This window comes from Spea bombifrons, chromosome 9, assembly GCF_027358695.1.
Source record: "Spea bombifrons isolate aSpeBom1 chromosome 9, aSpeBom1.2.pri, whole genome shotgun sequence".
Classification (NCBI taxonomy): domain Eukaryota; kingdom Metazoa; phylum Chordata; class Amphibia; order Anura; family Pelobatidae; genus Spea; species Spea bombifrons.
Window position 1 is genome coordinate 19,266,420 of NC_071095.1, and position 26,291 is coordinate 19,292,710.

Consider the following 26,291-nt stretch of genomic DNA (forward strand, 5'->3'; position numbering starts at 1 on the left):
AGTACTACACACACTGACCCTGGCTCTATACATATACACACTGACACTACAGTACTACACTCACTGACCCCGGCACTATACATATACACACTGACACTACAGTACTACACACACTGACCCTGGCACTATACATATACACACTGGCACTACAGCACTACGCACACTGACCCCGGCACTATACATACACACTGACACTACAGTACTACACACACTGACCCTGGCTCTATACATATACACACTGACTCTACAGTCCTACACACACTGACCCCTGCACTATACATACACACACTGACACTACAGTACTACACACACTGACCCCGGCACTATACATACACACACTGACACTACAGTACTACACACACTGACCCCGGCACTATACATATACACACTGACACTACAGTACTACACACACTGACCCCGGCACTATACATACACACACTGACACTACAGTACTACGCACACTGACCCCGGTACTATACATATACACACTGACCCCGGCACTATACATATACACACTGACACTACAGTACTACACACACTGACCCCGGCACTATACACATACACACTGACACTACAGTACTACACACACTGACTCCGGCTCTATACATATACACACTGACACTACAGTACTACATACATACACACACTGACTACAGTACTATACACACTGACCCCGGCACTATACATATACACACTGACACTACAGTACTACACACACTGACCCCGGCACTATACATACACACACTGACACTACAGTACTACACACACTGACTCCGGCTCTATACATACACACACTGACACTACAGTACTACACACATACACACACTGACCCCTGCACTATACATATACACACTGGCACTACAGTACTACACACACTGACCCTGGCTCTATACATATACACACTGACTCTACAGTCCTACACACACTGACCCCGGCACTATACATATACACACTGACACTACAGTACTACACACACTGACCCCGGCACTATACATACACACACTGACACTACAGTACTACACACACTGACCCTGGCTCTATACATATACACACTGACTCTACAGTCCTACACACACTGACCCCTGCACTATACATACACACACTGACACTACAGTACTACACACACTGACCCCGGCACTCTACATACACACACTGACACTACAGTACTACACACACTGACCCTGGCACTATACATACACACACTGACACTACAGTACTACACACACTGACACCGGCACTATATTTACACACACTAACACTACAGTACTACACACACTGACCCCGGCACTATAGATACACACACTGACACTACAGTACTACACACACTGACCCCGCCACTATACATACACACACTGACCATACAGCACTATACGTACACACACTGACCCCCAGCACTATACGTACACACACTGACCCCCAGCGCTATACGTACACACACCGACCCCCAGCGCTATACGTACACACACCGACCCCCAGCGCTATACGTACACACACCGACCCCCAGCGCTATACGTACACACACTGACCCCCAGCGCTATACGTACACACGCTGACCCCCAGCGCTATACGTACACACGCTGACCCCCAGCGCTATACGTACACACACTGACCCCCAGCGCTATACGTACACACACTGACCCCCAGCGCTATACGTACACACACTGACCCCCTGCGCTATACGTACACACGCTGACCCCCAGCGCTATAAGTACACACGCTGACCCCCAGCGCTATACGTACACACGCTGACCCCAGCGCTATACGTACACACGCTGACCCCCAGCGCTATATACACACACTGACCCCCAGCGCTATACGTACACACACTGACCCCCAGCGCTATACGTACACACGCTGACCCCAGCGCTATACGTACACACGCTGACCCCCAGCGCTATACGTACACACGCTGACCCCAGCGATATACGTACACACACTGACTCCCAGCGCTATACGTACACACACTGACCCCCAGCGCTATAAGTACACACGCTGACCCCCAGCGCTATACGTACACACGCTGACCCCCAGCGCTATACGTACACACGCTGACCCCCAGCGCTATACGTACACACGCTGACCCCCAGCGCTATACGCACACACACTGACCCCCAGCGCTATACGCACACACGCTGACCCCCAGCGCTATACGTACACACGCTGACCCCCAGCGCTATACGTACACACGCTGACCCCCAGCGCTATACGTACACACGCTGACCCCCAGCGCTATACGTACACACACTGACCACACGCTTACACTCCAGCATTACAAACACGCTGGCGCTCCGGTGCTATACGTACACACGCTGACACTCCAGCACTACACACACTCAAAATGACTCCCATTATGTTGCGTTACATTTATTTATAAAGCACCAGTAGATTCCGTAGCGTTGTTAAATAATTTAATGTTACAGATGTACTCTATAGTGTAATATACGCACTCGCATACACTACCCCTCACCTCGTGGAGAGCGGCCACGCCGCTACCTGCCTTCTGCTTCTTCACCCTCAGCTTTCCTGCGGCCGCACGGTGAGGAGAGTGCCGTGTATTACATGACCCCGCTGGCACCCGCAGGAAAGCATAGGGGGTCAGATTGATGATGGCTGCCCTGCAAGAGGCTGGGCGCCAGGAATGGGTTTGTCGAGCCCTGTTGTTATCTATCATTTATTGGTGGAGATCAGAGATATGCCGTCACGCGTCATGGTTGGGATGTCTGTGCTCATGGACACCCCTGCACCGTGTTAAGGTATTTATAATGCCGTTCTCTGTTCCTTCATACGTAGTGTGTACTTAATGATCGCTTTGACAGATGTATCTCAAACTTCTAAGTAGACTAGCTCATTCTTTTAATAGTCGGTTTTATTGAACAATAAAAATAATGGATGATGTCATGAAACCTTTTTTGTTTTATGCACCAATCATTAAGTGTAATCTGGACTCGTTCAACACAGATGCCGCTGCCAGCGAAGGAGTCCTGGCCATAAAAAGACAGGGTCCCCAGGCAGTCCAGGGGGGGCCGCCACGCAGAACGCACAAGGATCAGCCAAAAAAACAGGTATGAAAAGACCTCAATAGAATGTATGGAGCTTGATGCTCATCAGGATTCTTTACTTAAACTCATACTATTCTCAATTTTCAATGCCAAATAGTGTTCCTTGGGTCATGGATGATTATCTGGGTTATCGTATCGGCTGAGCTGTAGATTTCTTTTTAATTTAGCACTTTTGTTTAGAGAATATTTCATTTTCTGCAGCCACAGTATCTATGCCTCTTTATTTGAACTGTTTATTTGAGTTATTGTTTTAAGCATATATTTATTTATGTAGATAAACGAGACTATGAAATAATTGGTGTGATACTGATTTGGTTTTTTTCTTGGCCGCAGGACAGAAACCAACGTCTAGGACGAGCTGGACAGGAGGACCCGCCGACAAGACGCTGTGTTAGCCAACTCTTCTTCTACAGAGAACGAGGTCTGATCTCCTCGGACAGCTTAAAGAAAAAAAGCATGAAAATTTAAAACAATAAGAATAACGACCTGATGTAACCCAGGCGGCTCTGCACACAGTAGATACTGCTTCTGGATCGGACATTCTGTATGTTGGCGGAGAAGTCCCTGCCAAGCGAAGAGTGACTCTAACCTCTCTACCCCCCTAAAAATGAGAGAGGTGCTGCGGCATTGGGCTCTGTCACCCACCGTGTTTATTCCAATGACATTCGGATGGATAGAAGATCAACCGTGTTGTTTTGTAGATTAGCGTTCAGAGGGCTCCCAGGTTCCCTCCATCGAGTTTGAGGGTGTTTTGTTGTTATCAGTATATAATTACCTATTCATTAAAACCATTGATGGACGTATTAACGAATAAAAGAAACGTTGCAGAATTTGGTTAATAAATGCTGCGGCAAATTCAATTTCCAACCACGCATGGCTGCGGTGTCGTTATTGGCGTGGTGTCATTTGGGGGATCTCCTCCAGGAACGGGTAGTGGGGGGGCCATGCCAGCAGAAAAGCTTGGATGTTGGAATAGAGATTGGGGTGAGGCATTTGCCTGTTCCCCCCCCATCCTGCCACACATTTGCTGGTTATTGCGGGAATGAAAGGGTCTTGTATGGGCAATTTATGACTTCTTTTATGTTGATTGTCACGGACGAAAGTAAAAATGCACTACACATAGACTCATCGCCCACAATGTGCCCGCTTTATACCGCTGGCTCCCCCGGCTTCCCCGTTATCCCCAGCGGTCTGAGCGTTACTGGGTTTGCTGCTTCAGTGTCACTTTGCGCTGGTCTCAGATTTGGTTTGCTCTCCCATGTATTACGGTATGTATCTTGTGGTGGAGTTGAGTATTGATTCCTCTAATGTTACTTTGGTTATGTTACGGGGTTAAATAGAAACATAGAAAGTGACGGCAGATAAGAACCAGTAGGCCCATCCAGTCTGCCCAACCTCTGAGTGCTTTCCTTTAGTACTTGCCCTTATCCTATATCTAGCTTGGCCTTATGCCTATCCCATGCTTGCTTAAATGACTTCACTGTATTAACATCTACCACCTCTGCTGGGAGGCTATTCCATGCGTCCACCACCCTATTCCCTACAGTCCTATTGGAGGATGGCAATTCAGAAATGGGTCAAAGTGTTATATTCTATCACCCCTCCAGTGGATTTATCTCCTCCTTCCCAGCCAATCAACACGTCAACAGTGACTCTCCTTGTCCGAACTCGTAACTGCAACTCCCCCAAATAATTTTACTGTCCCTTGAAGATCCGAGAAAATCAACGTGTGTTTCTATAATAAAAACATCCTGTCTGTAAAAACTGCTGTGAATGAGTTTATTTTATGTGATCCAGATTGGAAGACTAGCCGAGCATCACCAAACCACCCAATGTTTCACTGAAAAGCTGCGGTTTATACAAGAAACTCAAAATAAACACAAAAGGAGTTTCATTTTGACGATAAAGTAAAGTTTTTATTTACATAGAATTATAAACGCATCATCTTTGAGATATTTCAGGCATCTAAACTCTTAGAAAAACACAAAGTGACAGAGGGATTCCCACTAGAAATGGGGCATTTTGGGAGACGTTCATCACTCAGGCACGATTCACATCCACAATGGGGAGATTCTCTTGGTTCCTTTCGCGCCGGTGGGCATTTTAGCAGAAGACCTCAGGGACTGTTGTGCGCTCTCAGCCGGTGAGCACCTGGGGGTCAGAGACAGAAGCATATTCAGAATTCATGATTTTGTTAAAAATACATAATTCTTTATTAGCGAGTTGTTCAAGTAGGTGTCTCTGCTGGGTTACAACGTGACTGATACATGAACTATGCCAACTGAGCACCGACAAATAAGGGAGAAGACAAATCCACCCCGCAGCCGCCGGCCGCAACCAATTAACCTTGTGGCGCGGTCCATAGGGAACGATGCCTCTAATGAGAGGTTTGTGGGTTCGATCCCGACCTCAGGCACTTAGGCTGCTCAACAAACTGGAAAATCTAATAATGAATCAATGAACCGCCCGCTCTTCTTACTGCCCCCCTGTCCACTTTATTAACGCAGTGAGAGACCGCTTAGACATTCCAAGGCTGGCACTTTAATCTGGTTTAAAATCCCCGTCCCAGCGGAATCCCCTTCCATCATTCAGAAGCAGCAGCGAGATGAGATCCTGCATTCCATCGTAACATGAAGGGCAGCTTGCCTGTAAATAAAGTGTTACTTATCAGTATAAAACATACAAAATACCCAATTTCTAACTAGAGAGCAACATATTCATTTGCTAATTTATTTGATCTAAACCTACACAGAACTATTATTACACAGATAACTTTTTTAAAGGCTATGAAGCTGTGTGAATGGCAGGGATCACCGAGTGCCGTCAGTATCAGGAATGGATGAAAATCGGCTTAAAAGACAAGTTTTATTTTTTTTTTGCCACGAACTCAAAATTAAAAGTGGCGCACCGTGTACAGAGCAGGACCAGCAACACCGAGGACCAGAGTTCGAATCCACCCAGAGGAAGATGACGGCCGACTAAATCAAGGTAAGAATCGAGTAATAAAACTTCTTTCCGGCAGCTCCTCCTCCAGGGAATGACGACATCAACGGAAACAGCCATCTGAAAAAATAAATAAATAAATAAAATTCATATTTATTCAAGCCGACAATCAATATTTGCATAATCACTTTGTACCGCCCAAATCGGGCACCTGTGTAAAAGGGGCGGGGACATGGTAATTAGTGGGTGGATCCGCACATGACATCATACTGTCTGTCAAATTCCATTGGTCAGATCAACATGTGACATCGTATCACCGCCCCTTTTTTGGGCGGTCTAGAACAATTTATGGGCGTTCCTTAATTTGAATGACAGGAGCTTTGAAATATGTCAATCACCAACTTTGACAGGCAGAGCGACCAATAAGAGAGCAGGAAAGTCAGTAGTTTTCTCTGTTCCAGCCACATCTACGCAAACATGTATTTTTACTCCGTATCTGCCGACTTTTTAGCATTTTTCTATTTATCCCCCCCCTCTATTAACAGCTAGAATCAGACTGTGAAGGAAGCGCGCGGACTGCGCTCACAAAACCGAATCAATGACTCAAAACAGAGCGAATCCTTACCTGATAACTCGAGCCCGGCGCGGAAGGCAGGAACCCAGTGGGCGGAGCAGGGAGAAAACACGACCTTTGGTGTGACGTAGCTGCTAAAGCGAACATTTGATTGGCTGAGGAAAGAAAAGGCAGACCGAGTTACCTGCACAGAGAACTTGGCTGTGGTAGAGAGCGGTTTGCGAAAGCAGAGCTCCCTGTCCGCTCCTGCAATGTTCCAGGGCACGAAGCCGACACCTACCCCGCCTGGGGCTCGCTGCATGCTCCTCAGCCGGCACCTACCCCGCCTGGGGCTCGCTGCATGCTCCTCAGCCGGCACCTACCCCGCCTGGGGCTCGCTGCATTCTCCTCAGCCGGCACCTACCCCGCCTGGGGCTCGCTGCATTCTCCTCAGCCGGCACCTACCCCGCCTGGGGCTCGCTGCGTGCTCCTCAGCCGGCACCTACCCCGCCTGGGGCTCGCTGCATTCTCCTCAGCCGGCACCTACCCCGCCTGGGGCTCGCTGCATGCTCCTCAGCCGGCACCTACCCCGCCTGGGGCTCGCTGCATGCTCCTCAGCCGGCACGAACTCGTGGGTATGCGCGCCAATTGCGAACGGCACTCGGGGGGTCCCTCAGGTTTGAGGGGGCGGCAGAAGACACGGATGGTTTTGAGGAAAAGGCTTCTACGGCTTCCATGGTATCCGGGACCAGCAGCCCTCACCAGCCCGCCACAGAGCCTGCAATGCAGAGACCGGGGATAAGAGGCTTCATCTGCGACCTGGAATACATCTTAAAATGCACACAAGTGGTAAGAGATTGGGGTACATGAGGGTTCGGTATCCGGTGATAAACGGGTTTGTGTTCTGAGTGCTCGTCCGCTCTAATGCTACAGAGGGGGGAAGAGTATCGGGTATAAAGGGGACCGTCCCGCCCTCCAGGTGCAGATGGTCCAGTCCGGGAAATAAACTTGGAACCAACTTATTTTTAAGGCAAAAAAGCGTGTAAAAAGCCAGTTCTTTTTCCCGGGGAGTTTCAATTTAACCCTGCCTGGGACCCGAATTACGGCGCAGGTGTCTGGTGGACCCACCCTGGGGTAATTGATTAATTGATCCGGTGGACCCCACCCTGCCGGGCGGTGGATTAATTGACCTGCGTGCTCCACCCGTTACTTTCCTTGGTTTTCATGAGAAGCGCAGACGCCGTGTGGGATTGTTAACCTGGTTTCACAGAACTTACCCGAGTTTACCCGCCGGGTCATTGCCTTAACGAGTTTGTCTTACCGGTTACCGAGTTGCGCTGTGACCTGGATGCTCGGGACCAGAGGGTTTGGTAAGGATGCTGGCCGGGAACCTGTGTAAAGAAACGCAGTGTCTGGTTTGGCGTTTATGCATCGGGTGAGTGTGCTGTATATATTCTGTGTGTATATATTATATTATATTCTATACATCCCGTCATACAGATATAAGCGTTATCTTACCTGGCTCCCGGGATCTCCCGCGCCGGTATCTGCGCCGTCGGCGGCCCCTGTAAGAGAAAAGCGATAACCCGTAAGCATGGATGTGATCCGGTATATATCGAGCTGCTGATCCGGGCGGAGAGTCGGTGCCGCTCGGGTTACCTGTGAGAAGCCGCTCTATCTGCCGGTCGGGATCTCTCCTCGGGAGGCCGCCGTGCGCTCCGGGTCCACGCGCTCTACTGACCGCCTAAAGGCCGGGTTGGGTTTCTGTAGCCCCTTAAATACGGCCCTGGAAGCCGAACCGCTCAGGTGCCGCTCGGGAGACAATAACGAGGAAATTAACCCCAAAAGTGCCGAGTTACCCGCTGGGATCATACAGCAGCCCACGGAGCCGGGTAACAAAGGGTTAACTCTGATTAAAGACATTTCTTAAACGATCAGTTTTGGGGTTTTCTCCATTTTTTAATAGGGATTTTTTTTCTATCAAACAGCGCCCATTGTGCATAAAGAAGGATTCCGGCGCAAACGGTTAAAGCGGATCAATCGGCAGGAACGTTCCATTGGTTGCTATGGGGATTGCTCCACTTCTGCCGCTGCACCGGAGTTATTCTTTATACACATTGCCCGCTGTGGGTAGAGAAATCAAACCCTGTTTAAACTGGGAGAAAACCAGTAGCCAGAAGTATAGAAAGTACTAAAACCAGATGTGGGGGCTTTCCCTTTAACAATGAGTAGTGTTTGTCATACAGGTGCAGGGGCCTCACCTTTTCACCCCTGCCATTTAGTGTGTAATATAGGAGACGGGGTATTTAATTACTGCTGCCCCCGGGGTTACGCAGTGGAGACCCCGTGGGGATTAAATGCCCCTGTAGGAGTGCATTGGAAGCGACAGAGGGGCTTTTGGATTTGGGATGATCCGGTCGGCTCGAGGTTAACCCCGGAATATGCATTCGGAGGCTCCTTACAGCCGATGCCCGGCTTCCTTCTCTTCTAAACTATGCGTTTATCCCGTTATTACAAACCGCTATAAAATACGCATTGTCAGGGGTTCCATGTTTCTTCCTCGTCTATGAGAGCCGTCAGGCCGTCCGCTCGATATTCCTTCTGTAAGCACTTGGTCGTTGGTCTCGTCTTCTATTCAGGAGCCGTATCCCCGTCCCCTGCATGTTTATATTCCCTCGCTCTATAACCTGTACCACTTCTGCTGGGAAGGTGTTCCACTTATCTACCACCCTATTTCTAAGTAGTTTATACAGTGAGGGAATGTAAATAAGTGGAACAGCCTCCCAGCAGAAGTGGTAGAGGTTATACAGTGAGGGGATGTAAACATGCAGGGGACGGGGATACGGCTCCTGAATATAAGACGAGACCAACGACCGACTGCTTACAGAAGGAATATCGATCAGACGGCTCTCATAGACGAGGAAGAAACTTCACATACACTGCCCTGTCATATGTATTAATAATAGCCTTTGTCTAAAATGAGAGGCTCAGAAGTAATGCAAGAAGTTCTACTTTACTGAGTGGGTGGTAGATAAGTGGAACTACCACCCAGCAGAAGTGGTAGCGGCAAAGAGAGAGAATGTAATACATTTCTGCTGGGAGGCTGTTCCACTTATCTACCACCCACTCAGTAAAGTAGAACTTCTTGCATTACTTCTGAGCCTCTCATTTTAGACAAAGGCTATTATTTATACATATGACAGGGCAGTGTATGCATTATGCTGGGGGTGGAAGATTTTCACTGATTTACTGATATTACTCTGGATTATGAAGGGCCGACTCCAGCGAGCTTCTCCTGCAGAGAGAGCCCCGCAGGCCCTGCATAATGCATAGTTTAATTTAGCAGCGTCTGCCTGGACTGTTAGTGTATATGGGCGTTTTATGCAGTGGGATATTACGTGGGTGTATATGGGCCTTTATGTAGTGTGATATAACGGGGGTGTATATGGGCGTTTTGTAACGTTAGGTATCGTGGGTGTATATGGGCGTTTATGTATCGTGGGTGTATGTGGGCGTTTTATGCGCTTTATGCGATGTGATGTAATGGGGGTGTATATGGGCATTTATGCGCGTTATGTAGTGTGATATAACATGGGTGTATATGCGCGTTATGTAACGTGGGTGTTTATGCGCGTTGTGTAGCGTGAGATAACGTGGGTGTATATGAGCGTTTATGCGCGCTTTGTGTAGCGTGATATAACGTTTGTGTGTGTATATGGGCGTTATGTAATGTGATATAACGTGGGTGTTTATGTAATGGGATATAACGGGGGTGTATATGGGCGTTTATGCAATGGGATATAACGGGGATGTATATGGGCGTTGTGTAGCGTGATATAACGGGGGTGTATATGCGCGTTTATGCAATGGGATATAACGGGGGTGTATGTGGGCGTTATGTAGTATGATATAACGTGGGTGTATATGCGTGTTATGTAGTGGGTGTATATGCGTGTTATGTAGCGTGATATAACGTGGGTGTATATGGGCGTTATGTAGTGTGATATAACGTGGGTGTATATGCGTGTTATGTAGTGTGATATAACGTGGGTGTATATGCGTGTTATGTAGTGTGTTATGTAGTGTGATATAACGTGGGTGTATATGCCTGTTATGTAGTGTTATGTAGTGTGATATAACGTGGGTGTATATGCGTGTTATGTAGTATGATATAACGTGGGTGTATATGCGTGTTATGTAGTATGATATAACGTGGGTGTATATGCGTGTTATGTAGTGTGATATAACGTGGGTGTATATGGGCGTTATGTAGTGTGATATAACGTGGGTGTATATGCGTGTTATGTAGTGTGATATAACGTGGGTGTATATGCGTGTTATGTAGTGTGATATAACGTGGGTGTATATGCGTGTTATGTAGCGTGATATAACGTGGGTGTATGTGGCACCCGCAGTAAAAGCATAGGGTGTCAGATTGATGACCCTTTCCTGTAAACCTCCGCTGTGTAAAATAACCCACGGCTTCTGCGGACAGATTGCTTGAGCGTTGCTGCTGATTTTACTATACATTGTGCAGGGCCCGCTCACAGGGGCGAGCGCTTCATAATACATCGGAACGTAAAGAAACGTCCAAAACCTTACTGGTGGGCTGTATTCACTAAACCTGGCGTCTGCTAACCCCTGATGTCACTCTGTATTCTGAAGGGCAGGCATCCGGGGGTTTAAAGTGTAAGCTCCTGTGCTCGCAAATACACCCCCATGTACAGAATTAAATGAGGACCCGCAGGGCTGTGACCCGCCGGGCGTCTGGGTGCTGGGAGGGTTTGGGGGCTGTGACCCGCCGGGCGTCTGGGTGCTGGGAGGGTGTGGATGATGCGCGACTGCGGCTCCCGGCGATGTCACAGATCTTGTTATCCAATGAAGTCTGTCCCTCAATGGACTTTCATGCGTCTGTCCCCGGCGGGGTTATTAAGACCGAGCCGTTCTATCGTTCAGCGCAGGCTGTATAAGGAGTCTGATCAAACGGCCGCCTGGAGACTCCGTAGAATCCGAGTCGTGGAGCTGTTGGGAATCTCGTTTAATGCGATTTAATGAAATGTGAGAATTTACCCCGTTCTGCAGAAAACGGAAAGAATGATTTCTCGTCTCTGCGCTTTTTCTGGGGATTTCCTCGTTAATACGGAATATTTTCGTGAGAAGCGGCGTATTTCCAGAATCGCTCGGCCCGTTAGTGTCTCGGCGGACGGACACACAGAAGGCCGCGTCTTCGCCCCGTTTAGAAGGTAAATGCCGTTTAAAAGCCATTAACCCTTTCATGCAGAGCCGTTTCCGCTCGGCAGCCGTACAGGGCGATACGCGGTAAGTACTCGAGACTTTACGGACGCTTGGAGGAAAGTCGGCAGGTACACAGAGAAGCCGATCTCCTTGGTGTCGCTTTATTCTAGTCCTGGCCCTCCCGGACGGTGCCGGCAGCCCCACGGGAGCCTTGAGCGCAGTTTAGGTAGCGGCCTCCTAACGGGTCTGGGATAAACGTCACTTCTGTCTCTTCGTCTGTCTGCAGAAGAACCTTATCTGCTGCCCCAGTTTATTAAACCCCGGGGGGGGCAGCAGTCGTATTTAACCCCTGGAAGAACCGCAGAGCCGGAACTCCTAAACCCAACTTCCTCGGCTTGGATCGTCGGGTCCGTCGGAAAGAAATGTTTCCAAAAACTAGAATCCGAAAACCACTAAAAACGAATAAATCCTAGAATATTGGACTCGAGCCGGAAGATAACTGCAGCCGCCGTCCGCCCCGTAAGCGGTTGTTTGCTGAGCGGATTACGGGACGGACGCCGTCTACAGTTATCTGCCACACGTTATATCTAATGCATATCATTTATATCCAGGGGTGTCTAACTCCAGCCCCCGAGGGCCACAAATAGACCAGGATTTTGATGTCGCTGAACACACACATGATGTAATATGTTCCGAACAACTGCATTGAGCTGCTAGTGCCCGTCCTGGATATCCAGAAAGCCTGGCCTGGTTGTGGCCCCCGGGGCCTGGAGTTGGACCCCCCTGTTTCTAGTAAATGCCAGTCTGATCTCCGCTGTCTCCTGTCTGCAGCTCCCGGCTCTTCTCTCCTCCGTCTGTATCGAGAGCATCATGGAGCGCTTCCCCGCGAGGGACTCTATTTCTCGGAGTTCTGATGGTGATGTTCGGCCTCCGCCTGCGCGCCAAGGTGCCGCACGTCAACTGGGACCCCGCGGTGAGTTCAATAAATCTCTCTGCACTCGGCTTTTACTGTAACGTGCTGTTTGGTGTAGGTTGGGTTAATGCAATAACTGATGTTTCCTATTCTGTGCAGCTCTGTAACCCAACATTTATTACGAGCCGTAATGTATGATTGGCGGCAGAAAATGCCCCGAGAAGGGAGCCGCTGCCTGATTCAGGGGCTCGTCGCTCACTTTGTCGACTGCGTGTGAAGCTGGAGCGCGCAAAACATTATCCTGCAGCCTCATGAGTAGAGAGGAAAGGGAACTTTTCGATGCTGTGCAGTGACTCGGCGCTGGCTTCGGTCCGACTGCCGACGGCTTCCTGCTCAACTCCGGCGACTGCTTGGGGCCCCTCGACAGAAGAGACCTGAACAGGTAAGAGACGCGTTCCTCTCTATTTCACGTTTAATAGAAATGAATACAAAGAATAACGCGATCTGAGGATGTGGCATTTATTACGACTAAAGATGGGGCTGGAGAGAATATTTGTTGGGTCGGAACCCCAAGAATCTCGAGCCGTTCCTGTCCGGCTACCTGCTTTACATACGGCTCCGAGCTCCTGATTCGCATTTTATCTGCTTGCTGCGTCTCTTGTTATATTTATTATTAGTATTATATTGGTGCTCCTCGTGAAAATGCATATTCCTGCATCTGTACACAAAATATACGGAAATATGCGCGTTATGTAAGGTTATTTTACGTGGGTGTATATGCGCGTCATGTAGTGTGGGTGTATATGCGCGTCATGTAGTGTGTGTGTATATGTGCGTCGTGTAATATAATTCCAAAATAAAGAAGCAGGAATCGGCACTTAAATGGTAAGGTGAGTTTATTGCACGCGGCCTGAATGAAATAAACTCGCCTTACCATTTGTGTGCGGATTCCTGCTTCTTTATTTTGGATTTATTGAAGGACTTGGTGGTATCCTGGCTCCTGCGCCATCTCACAACTGAGTGCTGTTCAATGTTGTCTAACATGGTGTATATGTGCGTTGTGATATTACGTGGGTGTATATGTGCGTTTTGTAATGTAGTGTGATATAACGTGGGTGTATATGGGCGTTATGTACTGTGATATTAGGTGGGTGTATATGCGCGTTATGTGATATAACGTGGGTGTGTATATATATATATATATATATATATATATATATATATATATATGTATATGTATATGTATATATATGGTGTTATGTAATGTGATATTACATGGGTGTATATGGGCGTTATGGAGTGTGATATTACGTGGGTGTACATGCATGTTACGTAGTGTGATATAACGTGGGTGTATATGCGCTTTATGTATAGTGATATTATGTGGGTTTATATGCGCGTTATGTAATGTGATATAACGGGGTGTATATGCGCGTTATGTAATGTGATATAACGGGGGTATATATGTAATGTGATATAACGGGGGTGTATATGCGCGTTATGTAATGTGATATAACGGGGGTATATATATATATATGTGTGTTATGTAATGTGATATAACGGGGGTGTATATGCACGTTATGTAATGTGATATAACGGGGGTGTATATGCGCGTTATGTAATGTGATATAACGGGGGTATATATATATATGTGTGTTATGTAATGTGATATAACGGGGGTGTATATGCGTGTTGTGACATAACGGGGCTGTATATATATATGTGTGTTATGTAATGTGATATAACAGGGGTGTATATATATATATATATAAATATGGGTGTTATGTTATGTAACGGAGATCGCATTTCTGGCTGAAACAATGACTGCTCTTCCCGCTGAGCCGATGCTTTGCTGTTTGCATCAGCAGCTTCGGGGTTAATGAAGGGGCAGAAGCTGTAATTTGCCTGTTTTGCTGCCATCTAGAAATCTGCCGACCGTGTCGGGTTTCCATCGTCAGGCGAGGAAATAAAACCCGCCGGCTGCGGCTCCGGGGTGGCTGTTGCTGAGCTGTTTATACAGATGTGGAACTCGTATTCTGCGGGGCCCTTGGAGGAATAGAATGGGTTTGCTTGCTGCTCCCTTATTGCCCGATGATGGTCTGTTAGGAGTTTGTGGCATACAAGGGGTTAATACTGTTATATGGTGTAACACGGTACATCCACACGCCCTCAGGATACGTTACCGGGAAGCTTTACCGTGCTGTCTGTCTCTGGCGCGGTGTCACACGCAGCGGATACCGGCTGGGGAGGAATTATAACGCGGGGTTCCTGTGTGTCCAGGCGGAGTTGAGGGGAGATTTCCTAAAACAAGAGAAATTCCAGTAAGATGGAGAACGATAAAGAATCCCCCCAAATAAAAAGCCGTCTGCGTTACCCAATAATGGGGTTATTTACTCCGGGGGTCCCAGCGGAGGGAGTGTGAAGCTGACGACCGGAGTAGGGGGTCCCATCTAGCATAAGTCCCGTTTTACAGGTGATTTCCTAATTCCTCCCCGTACGCCGTTCTGTATAAGTGATGATTCTGGTGGTAAAAGTGGAGTAATCACCATAGCAACCAATACGCCGTTCCTGCCAATTGCTCCTCTTCTACATTCTGCACCAGAATCGCTCCTTATACAGAAATCCCACAATCTCCAAATCCTTTCCTCCTATTTATTAAAATCTACTCTTCTCCCCCCAAACCTCCATAACCAGCCACAAAATAACGTTCATAGTGCTGGGAGTGATGGGATTGGGGGCTCGGCTTTCCTGTAAACCTCTGTTGTGTCAAATAACCCACGGCTTCCCGGGACGGATCGCTTGAGCGTTGCTGCTGATTTTACTATACATTGTGCAGGGCCCGCTCACAGGGGCGAGCGCTTCATAATACATCAGAACGTAAAGAAACGTCCAAAAACCTTACTGGTGGGCTGTATTCACTAAACCTGGCGTCTGTTAACCCCTGATGTCACTCTGTATTCTGAAGGCATCGGGGGATTGAAGCGTAAGCTCCTGTGCTCGCAGATACACCCCCATGTACAGAATGCAATGAGGACCCGCAGGAAGGCCCTAAACCTGTATAAATCATATCTGTGCATTAAGCACGGGACTGGAAGCTTTTATTGTATTCCGCCGGATTAACCGGCTGGGTGAGAGTCTCCTCTGTAGCTTGTCCTTCACCGGCGGGTGGTTAGTCGCCGTCCCCTCTATTCATGCGCGGGGCGGTAATAGGAGAGGGAGAGGAGAGCGTTAAGCAGAAGGCTGAGGTGAGTTTTCCTGCCCTGATTAGGTGCCCAAAACGGCCAATGACTGAACAGTCGCCCGTGATTCCTGCTGTAACCACTCTGAAATTAATCAATCAGATTCGGGCCCCGTATTCCCGTCCCCTGCGTGTTTTATATAACCTCTACTGAGAAATCAGGTAGTAGATAAGTGGAACAGCCTGCCAGTAGAAGTGTATTACATTCTCTCGCTGTATTTGCCGCTACCACTTCTTCTGTGAGGCAGTTCCGTTTATCAACCACCTTCTCGGTAAAGTGAAACTTCCTGATATTCCTTCTAAGCCTCTGACTCTCTGGTTTCAAATGACGGTCTCTTATTCTAATGTTTCTCCTCCTTTGTACTTTAACGCAGTTCCTCCCCGTACGCTCCGGGTTACATGAGGCCGTCGGGCGTTCTGTGTAAGTGATAATTCTGGTGGTAAAAGTGGAGTAATCACCATAGCAACTAATGCACCGTTCCTGCCAATTACTCCACTTCATTCTGCGCCAGAATCGCTCCTTATACAGAACGCCCGTTCCTTCCCTGCACGGAGATCTGCAGCTTCTACATTATTTACATTTCTATTCCCCCCCTCAAACCCCCACTAATGGTATAATCCACCCCCCAACTCCCCCAATACTTGGGTTTAATTCCCTCCATACCCAGGAAGCCTCTAATCACTGAAACAAGTGAATTCACCCAAAAAAAGTAAAAATATTTCCTGAGCATCCCTTTTCCAGCCTCCTTCTGATAGAGCTCATCAGAAACGGGGAATTAAAAAAAACACACTCGCTGGTTAAAGGGAACCAAGTGGAGTAATCCCCATAGCAACCGACGCACCGTCCCTGCCAATTGCTCCACTTCTGCTCCTTATACAGAACGTCTGTTACTTAAATCTGTCAGTATTAGTAGTTGGTGGCATTAGTAGTGTTGCTGGTATTAGTGGTGTTAGTAGTGTTAGTGTTGGTGATATTAGTTGTGTTGGTGGTATTAGTATTGTTTGTGGTATTATTAGTGGTGGACGGCAGCGATACTCTTGATAATTTCTTCTTTAGAAGTCTTAGCAACGATGTTCTCCTCCGTCTGTGACGGCCAAGACCTGACAGCTCTGCCCACCGAAGCAGAGGAGATTCCTGGTTTGGAAGCCGAGGTGGAGGCTTCTCGATGGCCGCTCCGTCTGATCAGAAAAACGAGAACCATCTTCTAGCGGCAAGGGGGTCTTATTTTGAAACTTCCATGACTGCCGGATCCACTTCAGGTGCATCACAAACCTGATTAAAGCCAGTGTTGGTGGTATTAGTGGTGTTAGTGGTTGGTGGTATTGTTAGCGTTGGTGGTATTAGTAGTGTTGGTGGTATTAGTAGTGTTAGTGGTTGGTGGTATTAGTAGTAGTGTTGGTGGTATTAGTAGTATTGGTATTAGTGTTAGTAGTATTACTGTCTGGCTGACACGGATCCTGCGGGGAAAGGGATTTATGGAGCTGGGAGATGCATCAGAGGGGAAAGCTCTTTGGTTTTTTCTGCACTATGCATGTTTATGAAGATGTCGCTCCAAAGTGTGACCCCCCCTTAGTGAGTGAGGTCAACCTGAAAGGCGGATGAACCTGTCCCGACGGGCCAGGTGTTTGTTTCCCTTTGATGGCTTTAATCAGGTTTGTGATGCACCTGAAGTGGATCCGGCAGTCATGGAAGCTTCAGAATAAGACCCCCTTGCCGCTAGAAGATGGTTCTTGTTTTTCTAATCAGATGGAGCGGCCATCGAGAAGCCTCCATCTCGGCTTTCAAACCAGGAATCTCCTCTGCTTTGGTGGGCAAAGCTGTCAGGTCTTGGCTGTCACAGACGGAGGATAACATCGTTGCTAAGACTTCTAAAGAAGAAATTATCAAGAGTATCGCTGCCATCAAATTTGCCGTGGACTTCTTGTGTGATCCTTCTATCAAATCCATGAGTATGTCGGCCAGCGCTTCTGCTTTCTGTTGCTGTCAGAAGAGCTGTATGGTTGAATAGGCTACTTAATATCCCTTTCAGGGGCAGATCCATGTTTGGGGAAGATCTTGAATCCCAGTTAGAAAGAACTACAGGTGATTTTCTTTGAGGTATTCACAGTGGTGAAAAGATTTCAGCTTTTCCGTCCGCACCTTCCTGGTCAGCACCAGGGATATGGCTCCAGCCACCCAAAGACTCACAGGGAGCGGGGACACAGAGGCCATTCCCTTGGCAAAAAAAGATTGTACGGATTCCTTTCCCAAACAGCCCCAGGATCCTAAGGGTTCGGCATAAGGGTGGGACGCCACCTGTATTCCAGTAGGAGGAAGGCTGGGGTTCTTCAGAAGGCTACCTGTTAGTATCAGACCAGACTGGCTTCTGATGTCTCCTTCCCCAAGATCAGACCAGACGTGCCTTTCTTCTATGCTCTATCAATCCGTTCCAAGACTTTCCGGCTATTATTATACCATCCCTGAGCTAGAAAATAATTTTGGAATCTACTCTCCGGTTTTCCTGGTGCCAACAGCGGTTTCAGTCATATTAGAGCTCCATTTTTTCAGATTAAGGATGGAGACTATAAAATCTGTTCTGGACACTTTATGCATCAACGACTTCTTGGTCTCCATAGACCTTAAAGATGCTTATCTTGTTCCTATCCTCTTGTCTCATCAAAAGGTTCTTGGTATAGCGATTCCTTGGGAGGCAGAGACTTATTTCTAGTTTCAGGCTCATCCATTTGGTCTTTGGCTGGCAAAATGGCTTCTGCAAGGTACGCAGTTCCCTGGGCTCTGGCCCACTTAAGAACGCTTTAGAATTATGTTTTGCATTGTTGGGACAGAAGCCTCGACTATCTCATTGTCTTATCCCAGACCTGGGATTTCCGGGGTTCTGCAAAATATCAAACAAATAAGCTTCAGTTATCCTCATAGCTCCTGACTGCCAAACAGGATCTTCTTCAGCAGATTTTGGATGCTGAAACTTTTTTTTGGGCTGAAGGGATTTCCGCTTCAGTTAGAGACCCTTCTTTTAAACCGCAAGCACATCGGCTCTCTGAGGTTACAATCTGGAAGAGGTTCCATTCTTGGTGCAGCTCTAAAGGTTTGTCCGCTACTCCATGTCTTCCTAACTTGATTTAAGCTTCTACCATTAAGGTCCGTATTTCAGCCATCGGCACTTTTTGGGATATGAACCGGTCTCCCTGTCCGCAGTCAGGTGTATTTTCTAAAGCTCTAGTCTGGATTAGACCTCGTCCTATTTCCAAGATGGTTCCTTGGGACCTTAATCTGGTGCTTTACAGTCTCGTGTTCCTCTTTAATCGTTGTCTCCATCTTCTGTCCCTGAAGTCAGCATTTCTGGAATCCCTCGCCTCCGCCAGATGCCTGAGTGAGCGACAGACTGTCCATTAGGAACCCTTTCTGTGATTATTCGTGGATAAAGCGGGGCTTTCGTTACGTCCTGGGTTGTCACCCAAAGTCCTTTCAGCTTTCCCCAAGAATCCGGACGTTGGTTGACCGACATTCTTTCCATCTCCTGTCTTCGTTTATGTAGAGCGAGCCCGGTCCTTCCGGAAGTCTCTGCGGCTGTCTCTGGAATTTCCGAACGCTCTATCGCCAATTGGATTAACAGCCTGGCATTTTGAGCCGCGGGGAAGTCTCCGCCATCCGGGTCACTCAACTTGTGCAGATTCTGCCTCATTTCCGGTAAATCTGCTGCCCGGGGTAATTACTCCTATTACCCCGCATCGTACGCTCGTTTCTGTATCCGTGGAAGACGTTTCTGGTTCCCGACCCTTCGATGGTTTGTATATTTATCTATCGGGTCGCCGGGGGATGCAGGTCGGTTCCTACCGACAGCTTCTTTTCCCTGCTGGTGGCTGGTGATGCTTCTTCCCTCCCTTCTTTCTAATATTTTTACATCAAATATCCTTGTTTTGGGTTATTTTGTTACTAACCGGGGTTGTTCTAGAGGTGAGGGCTTAGTAGATAGGACCAGACTCTAAACTATCCATCATGTGGATACCGCATCACTTTAAGAAACCAGAGACTTGTTACAATCTTTTCCAGCGTCTCGGCCGCAGATTATCGCTCTGGTCTTTGGGTCACATCGTGAATCGGCAACAAACTTCATTCCATGACTGATGTATCAGAGGGCTGGAGGACAGTCGGGGAACGTCTCCAGCAGATTGTCAGCTCTTGTGCCTTTACACACAGCATGGCCTTTGGCGGTAATGCTAAGAAAATGTATATAATAAAGTATAATATATATAAATGTACATTACAGGAGCAGGGATGGAAAGGAGTCTCGTGAAGCAGACATGCGCCAGAATCTCACGTGTCGTCTTCTTTTCTCGTAGGATTTGGTGAATTCGGGGTCAGCGCCCTGTTTTTCTTCATCGCTGCGGTAACTTTGGCCGCCATCAACCACAAGTCTGGGTCGGCAATCGCAGCAGCGGTAAGAGAATCTCTTTACTAACCTTTCCCAATCAAACCCAAACTGTACTTTTAACCCTTTTGTTGCTGCGGGCCGGGTTGGTGAACCGGAGTGTCTGTATTATGGTTAAATCTCGTAGCCACTAACATTCTGCTTGTAGCCCGAGAGCCACGTTACTCCAGCTGTGCAAAAAAGAAAATGGCGACTTCTGCAGCAGAATAATCTCTGTTTTATTAGACTAACGATCCCGAGAATCAACCTCCTTTATCAAATCAGAAGCAGCGATGACCACGGAGCGTGTGAGTGAGACGCGGGCGGCAGTGCGGGGGTTAAGAGGAATGATAGACGGGTAAGGTGCGGGTCACAGCGGTTTAGGGGGTCGGAGATTAGGGGGGTGGGGAGCGGGAGAGAGAACGGCATTCTTAGAAACCTCGTCTATATCTTTAGGCAGACAGTGAAGTCTGTTACATGCAGAGAATCCAGACATTAGAATCAAATCACGGAAACGTCATATGAAGCTGCGGTAACGCGACTCGAACCCGCTGCACATGTTTAGTCTGTGTCCTCAGTGCTGAAATGGTTAAACGTCTTTATTTCACACGGTTTTGTGGTTTGTGTGTTTTGTTTTTTTTATAGCTCCCCGTCAGTGCTTTTATTCTGAGATCCTGGGGGGCAGTTGTTGTTGTTCTCATGGTCCGTCTGGGTGACTTGGTGGCCGTCGGGGGGGCAGCTGTTGTTCTCATGGTCCGTCTGGGTGACTTGGTTGCCGTCGGGGTGCAGTTGTTGTTGTTCTCGTGCTCCGTCTGGGTTTCTGGCTGTCTGTCCGTTGATCGCACGGGATCGTATACACGCCATTTGCCGGTGTACCCGTGTGTGATGCGGTTCGGACCGGTCCTGGTTTACCGGTCGATAGTCTGTCCGGGATCGGTGGTTCGGATCTTATATTTTCCGGTTCCCTCTAGTGTAGCATTGACATCAATTAACCATTTCAGCACTGAGGACACGGACTAAACATGCGCACCGGATTCGTGCCGCGTTACCGGAGCATCGTATGAAGTTTCCGTGATCCATTCTGGATGTCGCAGAACTCGCTATTTTTACAAAAAATTCTACGTTTCTTGTGGGATTAAAGCCCCGGAGGACAACAGCCCCTAAAGCTGTAACAATCATAATGTCCTCAGCAGCACAAAAACCGCTGGTGTTACGAGACAAGGCGACCCGCTATTAGGGGTTAATGGGTTAATCCCTACAGAAGCAGCAGAAGTTTAACAAAATGCTTTAAATGGTAAAGTAAATGTGGGTTTGAGGATGTGACGTGTGCTGCTGCAGAACATTTTACATACATGTAGCATGTTTACACACGGTACTCACCTCTGGCACCCGATGTGTTAAACGAGCAGAACGAGTCACGGGATTTCCCCGAGGGCCACAACTAGACCAGGATTTTGATCTCGCTGAACACACACACATGATGTAATATGTTCAGAGCAACTGCATTGAGCTGCTAGTGCCCGTCCTGGATATCCAGAAAGCCTGGCCTGGTTGTGGCCCCCGGGGCCTGGAGTTGGACCCCCCCTGTTTCTAGTACATGCCAGTCTGATCTCCGCTGTCTCCTGTCTGCAGCTCCTAGCTCTTCTCTCCTCCGTCTGTATCGAGAGCATCATGGAGCGCTTCCCCCGCGGGGGACTCTATTTCTCGGAGTTCTGATGGTGATGTTCGGCCTCCGCCTGCGCGCCAAGGTGCCGCACGTCAACTGGGACCCCGCGGTGAGTTTCATAAATCTCTCTGCACTCTGCTTTTACTGTAACGTGCTGTTTGGTGTAGGTTGGGTTAATGCAATAACTGATGTCTCCTATTCTGTGCAGCTCCGTAATCCAACATTTTTTACGAGCCGTAATGTATGAACGGCGGCAGAAAATGCCCCGAGAAGGGAGCCGCTGCCTGATTCAGAGACTCGTCGCTCACTTTGCCGACTGTGTGTGAAGCTGGAGTGCGCAAAACATTATCCTGCAGCCTCATGAGTAGAGAAGAAAGGGAACTTTTCGAGGCTGTACAGTGACTTGGCGCTGGCTTCGGTCCGACTGCCGACGGCTTCCTGCTCAACTCCGGCAACTGCTTGGGGCCCCTCGACAGAAGAGACCTGAACAGGTAAGAGACGCGTTCCTCTCTATTTTACATCTAATAGAAATGAATACAAAGAATAATGCGATCTGAGGATGTGGCATTTATTACGACTAAAGATGGGGCTGGAGAGAATATTTGTTGGGTCGGAACCCCAGAAATCTCGAGCCGTTCCTGTCCGGCTACCTGCTTTACATACGGCTCCGAGCTCCTTATTCGCATTTTATCTGCTTGCTGCGTCTCTTGTTATATTTATTATATTAGTGCCCCTCATGAAAATGCATATTCCTGCATCTGTACACAAAAGAACCGGGGGCAGAATTCCAACAGATTACCCCCCAGGGCATTTTCCCAATTCCTACTCTGCAGACCCCATGTCGTTGAACCCCTGGAGCTTCCCAGACAAAATATCTTCCCAGCAGAAATGTGTCATGTGACCCAAACGCCGGCACTGACAGCTTCACCAAAGAAGACAAACATTAGGTGCTTGCTTGCGTTTTGTGTCGCTCTTGCGTTGCGGGTTTGACCCTGCTCTTGCGTTGCGGGTTTGACCCTGCTCTTGCGTTGCGGGTTTGACCCTGCTCTTGCGTTGCGGGTTTGACGCCGCTCTTGCGTTGCGGGTTTGACCCTGCTCTTGCGTTGCGGGTTTGACGCCGCTCTTGCGCAGCGGTTTGTGCCGTGCGGGTTTTTGCGGTTTGTTGCATTTTTAGTGGAAGGGTCATTACCTTCACATTCTAGAGAATAAAGTTTCTTCACATTCTCGCCTCCCGCGGACGCTTCGAATATCCAAACCGTTTTATTTATATTTACAAAATGTCATTTAAAACCAGAAACTGCAACTTTTGGCATCTTAATTACAATTTACAGATTTTTGGGCCGGATATTCAGTCCATAAAATGTGGTTCAGATTCTAAATCGTCGCTTATGTTTTGAAAGGGAAGGAATAAGTAAATAGAAAACGTCTTTGCTGTCAGGAGCTGCAGAGGCTCGACGTCTGATAGCTTTTAGTGGCCAGCATGTCCCAAACAGCATGTATATAATATATATGTATATTCGCTCGCTATATCTATATAAATTAAGATATATAGTGTATGCAATGTGATATCATGTGGGTGTACATGTGCGTTGTTATGTAATGTGACATAACATGGGTGTATATGGGCGTTATGTAAGGTGGAATAACGGGGGTGTATATGCGCGTTATGTAATGTGGAATAACGTGGGTGTATATGCGCGTGATGTGATATAGCGTGGGTGTATATGCGCGTTATGGGATATTACGTGGGTGTATATGCGCGTTAGGATATGTAATGTGGAATAACGTGGGTGTATATGCGCGTTAGGATATGTAATGTGGAATAACGTGGGTGTATATGGGCACTGTTATGTAATGGGGTATAACGTTGGTGTTTATGCGCATAATGTAATGTGATGTAGCGTGGGTATAGCGTCACTCACATTACCCTTCCAGGATAACTTCATCACAGTTACCCCCTGTACGCTCCGGGGCCGTCGGACGTTCTGTATAAGTGACAATTCTGGTGGTAAAATTGGAGCAATCACCATAGCAACCAATTCACCGTTCCTGCCAATTACTCCACTTCTACCTTCTGCGCCAGAATCGCTCCTTATACAGAACATCCGTTCCTTCTCTGCACGCAAATCTGCTGGTTTTACATTATTTACATTTCTATACCTGCCCCCCAATGACTCCTACCTTTGGTTGTTATGTAATGTGGTATAACGTGGGGGTATATGCGCTTTATGTAATGTGACGTAACGTGGGGGTATATGTGCGTTCTTCACGTTCTAGAGAATAACGTTGTGGTTTCTTTGCATTCTCGCCTCCCGCAGACGCTTCGAATATCCAAACCGGTTTGCTTATATTTACAAAATGTCATTTAAAACCAGAAACGGCAGCTTTTGGCATCTTAATAACATTTTAGAGACTTTTGGGCCGGATATTCAGTCCATAAAATGTCATTCAGATTGTAAAAGTCGTCGCTTCTGTTTTGAAACGGGACGGAATACAGTAAACAGCCGGAGAGGCTCGATGTCTCATACCTTTTAGTGACCAACATGCCCCAAACTGCGTGTATATTCTCTATATATTATATAATATGTATATTCGCTCGATCTCTCTAGAGATATATAGTTTGTGTGTATATGCGCGTTGTGTATTGTGATATAACGTTGGTGTACATGTGTGTTATGTAATATGATATAATGTGTGTGTGTGTATATGTGCATTATGTTGTGTGATATGCGTGTTAATATGTGATGTGATATAACATGGGTGTATATGCACGTTATGTAATTGGAGATAACGTGGGTGTATTTGTACGTTCGGATATGTAATGTGATATAACGTGTGTATTTGTGCGTTGTTGTGTAATAGGATATAACGTGGGTGTATATGCACATTATGCGATTGGAGATAATGTGGGTGATTATGCGCGTTATGTAGTGTGATATAACGTTGGTGTATATGCACGTTGATATGTAATGGGATATAACATGAGTGTATATGCGCGTTATGTAAATCTGAAGAAGGGACTTCTGAGGATTTGTGACTATGCTTCTCAGTCCCTTCGGGAGGAATCGAATGTGTTTGTTGGCTGCTCCCTTATTGCCTGATGATGGTTTGTGTGGAGTTTGTGGCATATGAGGGGTTAATACTGATAAATGGTGTAACACGGTACATGCATACGCCCTCGGGAAGCTTTACCGTCTGTGTAACGGGTTCACCAAGAGAGCTGTAGTAACTCCCAGAGATCACCCACATGTATCCTCCTGTTGTCCCCGGAATCACTTCCACCACCAGTCAGCATGCGCACCTTGGAACCCTGCTATGTGTACCCAATAAGTAGACACACAACTACCTTGAACTGAGTACAGCAGGAATGAACAGTTTATTGTAGTAAAACATAGACTGATATAGCCACAGAACTTCATTAACATAAATTAACAGATACATGTATTCCACCCAACCTTTAATCCCCAATCAGCAATCCTATTGATGGGATTAATTAAACAATGGAGTTCCTGCCTGTTTGGCAGCCAGGCTGGAGCCATCTCTGAGTACCTTGGGCCCCTGTATGACAGGTCATTCTGTCACATATCTCCCCTTTTAAAAATAAGACTGAACTGGGGCCAGACCCAAACCGGGTCTGCATCCAGTTCAGTCCGACAGCACAGCTCCGTCGCTCCTGGAGTTGTGGATGCAGGGGGCTGGCAAAAGGCAGGGAGACAGGGTCCATAATCTGCGGGTAGCAGGCTTGCTTTCAGTCCTCTCCAGGGGCCCCAGTGATGGACAGTTCCGTCACACACTCCATCACATATCTCCTTTTTCTGGGGGAGACTGACGTCTGATAAGACCCCACACTGTTTGACTCTGAAGTCAGTCTGTATATCTGGACCATCACTGCCAGCCACAAATTGGTACTCCCCAACACAATGTAACAAAACAGCAGTACTCACCCACCTGCCCTCTGCCTCTCCCGAAAAATATAACTGCCGCTGGAGAGAATTGCCAACTGCACCTTCTCTCTGGAGTCTTCTCAGCCGCTGGGGAGATGACAGGGTGGCGGGGGCCCCTTCAATCCAGGGTTGGAGATCCGAGCCAGCTGCCCAGCAATTCTGGGGACCACAGGTGGCAACCACAGTCTCATCCACCTGCATGGGATACGTGTCCCCAAGTGCTGGTTTCGTACCATCCTCTAGTGGAGGGACGTCTGATGTGGGAAGGCAGAGGTCAGCTGCACTCTGACCTGGAGAAATCTCTTTTATAGGGTTTGCGGGCACCTCCAGT

General features: G+C 47.7%; 1 pseudogene; it reads left to right on the plus strand.

Moving 5' to 3' along the window:
- The first annotated feature begins 6,827 nt into the window (after nt 1–6,827).
- Nucleotides 6,828–26,291, plus strand: part of LOC128504315 (CKLF-like MARVEL transmembrane domain-containing protein 4) — a 28,633-nt pseudogene continuing 9,169 nt past the window's right edge.